We start from the raw sequence: 4,634 nt of genomic DNA, 5'->3' as shown, positions 1-4,634 counted from the left end.
TGTAAGAACTATATAAAGAACAACAAGAAAAAGATTTCTCGACTGGTTCTTTCTTTTAGGTTAGATTTCTAGACACTTCCAAGTTTCTACACTCTCAAGGAGCAGAAACTCGCTTTTCCTACCAGCTGAAACTTCCGCATTCTCACAGCTCCCGGGCGCCGAGCAGCTCCGGAGATGCCCGGAGAGCTGCCCCAGGAGAGCCGCTCCGGCCGCTTTATCCCAGCCCTCAGCACTGTCCTGACCCTCCTCTCAGCGCATCTCCCTGCCGAGAAGCTCTTCCTCATGTCCAGCCGCATTTTCTCAGTTTAACCCTAGAAGGGGGTTGGTTCACTTAGCTAGCTGCAGCCTGGGCGCGGCTCCTCATCCTCCAGGTGACCGTAGGCGGGCACCACTTGCTGCCTCAATGCCTGGCAGCTCTGCCTGGGCACACAGGGACATCTAAACCATCCCCCAAGCTCCTCGCTCTGCCAGTGCCACCGCTGCTCCTTCCTGTGCCCTCCCTGTGACACTGGTGGTGGAGGAAGGAGCCACATGTGCAGCATTCCTGTCCCTGGGAAGGGCTCTCTCTGCATGCCCACCACTCTGCCAGCCCATCTTTCTGGTCCAAAGGCAAAGCTGTGACCCAGGCAATCATCTCCTCTCATTAGGGAATGACTGGCCACATTTTTGGAGGGAAACCTCAAGCAGCTGGGAGCAACATGTGCCCCCAGCTGAGCACCAAGTGTGATTGTATTGACAGTGCAGTGATGCCCTGCAGCCTGGGCTTACCTTCCCCCTTGAGAAAGCCTACATCAATCTGGCCCTGGAGCTGGCCATCCTGACTCCCTTCTTCCCCACTCCCTCCCTCCTGTGCCAAGGCAAAGGCCAGCAGGCCACCAGGGCTCCCTTTTGGAGCATCCTGAAGTTGTCCTTGACTGCTGCCAGACTTCGTGGACAGTCCCTGCTGGTCCCAGCCAGACCCAGATGTGATGAGCACTAGATGCTTACAGCTGGAGTAGTGCATTATAACCACAGTGATTTGAGTCAGCTGAAGGTTTAATCCCTCTGGCCTGGCCTCTGCTGCACAGCTGTTTTGCACCATGAACACCCTGACAGCCAGCATTTTCATCAAGGCTGCCCGAGCCCCGACTTGCAGCACACTGGATTTGGGTGGCTGCCTCTCCTGCCAGTTCTCCCACCAGCCTCCAGCTTGGGAGCAGTGATGGCTCCGCTGCCACCTGTGTTCCACAGGGGGTGAGGGCTGCGAGGGGCCCACGGCCACACAGGAGCCAAAACCAGGACCTTGGTGAATGAATGACAGGGTGGAAATGCGAAGGGGGAGTTGCTCTGGGAATGCCTGACCTTCCTGGGATGTATGTGAGGGATGTGTGTAGGATTTGCTGTGCAATGGCCAGCTCCTCAGCGAATGCAGGCAGCATGGGGACTCAGCAGGCAGAGTGTCCCACGGAATGTTTCATCAATACCCACGTTTGTGGGGTTTCCTTGTAAAAGGCTCTGCTATGGAGCCAACAAGCACCTCCCTTCACACGGTGGATGGCCTCCCTCACCAACAATGGATATGGACAGTCCTCTGCTCTCCTCTGGTCAAAGCCTGGTCTGTAACATCCAGCAAACAACAGTGTCCGCCTGCCACCCCTGTAGACAGCTGCCAGTTGGCCAGGAGAGGAAGGTTCTGCCTGTGAGATCTGTCCCTTGTGTGAGCACTTCCAGGTCCAGAAATGTAGAGACCTAATGGTGTCTGCAGATGCGGCCAAAGAACCAGTCTCTGTCCCCTCTTTAACTTGCCAAGCCCGAGAAAACAGCAGATATTTGGAGCAGTTTCCTCTCACTTGAGCTTTATGTACTTTATTAACAGCCTGACAAAGAGAGGGAAAATAGCTTGAAAGTCACACTCTGCTGACTCTGTTAACAGCACTGTCTGCCTAGTGGGTTTCAAAGGTCCATTCCAAACCTAAGTACCCTCCCACAAAGCTGTAGAAACTGTTGTCAGTTGACTCATTTATGGATTAGGAAACTTGGATAACAGATACCCAAGTTTATTTCAGCATTTCAAAAACCTCTCTCATCCCCAAAACTGAAGCAATCATAATTGCCTTCTGAAGGCCTCTTTTATGTATTTGAAGTCTTCCTACCCTACTGACTTCACTCACTGAAAGCCAGATAAAACTCTGAACTCTCTAAAGTTGGTATCTCATCTGTACATTATTTACAAGCAGAGCATGATGAGTCATATTGGGCCTGTCATAGAAAGGACAGATTCAAGTGCAGGATGGTTTTCTTTGGCAAGGCAAGTAACACGGACCTTTTTTTTTTCTAAAAAGGTTCTTAATCCTGCAGGAGTTGTAATATTTCTTTTTTCATTAGGAAGAAAGTGTTAGTATTGAGTGCTCCTTCTCATATTTCCTACCACATCTCTGTATTTGGAGAAATAAATCATGACTCTTTTTGCTTCCAGATGATTAACTGTTTAAATAAAGCACTGTCATGTTGCTCCTCTTTTAACATTGGTGCTGTGAATTAACCTGGAGACGTTGTAGTGAGCCTTTAACCCCCTCTGCCTCAGCATAATGCACATGTTGGTCTCACTCTGGTTCTCTGCATGTGGCTTGTCCCTTGCTGCTTTTGCACTGTGAGAAAAACTGGAGCTTCCTTCCATCTCTTGCTGTTTACATTGCTAGGCACATGCCTGCAAACATATTTTCCCCTTACTTTATTTTAAGGGTCTTGCTTTGGCATTTTTCAGTCAGACCCTGGAGAGACACCTGAATGGAAGGAAAACAGTACCTGGATGTTAGCTTGTGCAATGCATGTAATTAAACCCTGCATAATGACAAAAACCTCTCCTGCTATTTGTTAAGATTTTCCCCACAGCTCTTAATTAAGAGCAGAAGCTAAGTAATACCTATTTTATTCCCTCTTGTGTCCAATTAGTCACCCATTGATCATTACCCACTCAACATTTGACCATTAACAGAGCCCCCACTCTCTGCAGGACAGGGATGTGTAGTCCTTCAGAAATGACACGTCCAGAATAACATGATGGGAGCTGTGTGGATGAGTAATGGGGCAAGAGGTGGGGGAAGGGGAGGCAGAGGCCACCCAAGTGGAACAAAAGACATGTAACATATGCAAATGTTCAATATGTGGTATGTGCTTTATACACTGGATGTATATGAGGTCATAGACAAAGCTCAGCTGGTGGCTGCACTGCTTTTGGGTGGCATGGGAATTTGAGGGAACGCTTGAGCTCTCGTATGATCAAACATACCTAGTCCTCTCTCTTTAAGACACAAAGCTGTTCCCCATGTGGCTCATTGCCTTTGCATTTTTAGGAGGGCAGGATTCAGCATCTGGTTCTCCATTGTCACTGGGACTATGGGCTGCAGCAACACAGCCCTGGCCAAGTCACCCCAAGACCCGTCAGCAGCTCCACACAGTTGTGCCCGAGCTGCTGCCAGCAGAGCACGGCAGCCCTGGGTGTCCAAGGGGCTCCAGGGAAGCTGCAGGCCCCTTCTGCATTGCACTCTCTCCTGGGAAGTCTGCCCCAGGAACAGTCATGGCCCAGGTCCTGCGTGGTACCAGGAGCGGTGTGCTGGGACCCCTGCAGCCCTTTCCCAACACCAGGGACCCTTCCTATATATATATGAGTAGCATTTTCTAGCTGGGGAATTCCAGCAGCCTGTGGGATTTAGAGGCAGTCCAGAGCCTGAACTGCAGCAGTGAATAAATCACAGGGAATGCCAGGGCTCACAGACAAGCCTCTGGCATGAGGCTGAGCCCCAACAGCCACAAAGCAGCCCTGCATTCTTTTTTCTTTTTCCAGATTAGAATTCATCCATTCCAGGGCTCAGGAATTTTGTGTGAATCTGTTACAATAGGTAGCTGAACAAGGCTCTGGGTGCAGGAGCTCAGCAACAAATGCTGATGCACAAAAACGCAAACCAGAGCCCTTGGCAAGCTCTAGCCTGGCTGTAGGGGAAGAAGGATAATCTCATTTCTTTACTCTTTGCCCTTTTAGCTGTTCACAGAGCTTAATGCCGAGTTATTCCCAACAATGAGCCAAACAATCAAACTTCCATCTGGCCTGGTCAGGCAGAACCAACACTTGCCTCGCAGTCACAGGCCACACCAATCCTGTGGTTTTTCCCCCATCTTAAACGTACACTATTTTCCTCTATGCTGTAACAGAGAAGATATTTACATTTGGAAGCAGAAACCGCAGTTCACGCTCCTCAGCCTGCTCTAATCTCATCACCCAAATCCCTGGGCACAAGGAAGCACAGGCGCTGTGAGCACAGCTGGTGCTGCAAACACAGCTGCTGCTGCAACCTTTGCCTCTGCCTCTCCACCACACGATGCAGTGCCTACCAGCTAATGACCTGCTTTTCCTGGGAGAGCAGTTCTCCCTGCACTCCTGCACGCTCCCACCGCAGGCTCCAAACTGCAGCCATGCCCTTGGGAGAAATGTTTTCTCTCCCTGACTTTAGGATAGCTGCAGGCTACGACCCACGGCATCTCTGGGCTGTAGCAGCAGTGCTTGCTGCTACACCTCTCCTGGTTTGGGAATAGGGATTGTAACAGATCACGTAGTGAAAATCAGCAGGGGAAAAAAAAAAAAGGAAAACAAGAAGAAA

This window comes from Agelaius tricolor, unplaced genomic scaffold (assembly GCF_023055355.1).
Source record: "Agelaius tricolor isolate 1412-34295 unplaced genomic scaffold, bAgeTri1.0.p SCAF_1, whole genome shotgun sequence".
Classification (NCBI taxonomy): Eukaryota; Metazoa; Chordata; class Aves; order Passeriformes; family Icteridae; genus Agelaius; species Agelaius tricolor.
Note: the sequence above shows the minus strand (reverse complement) of the source record.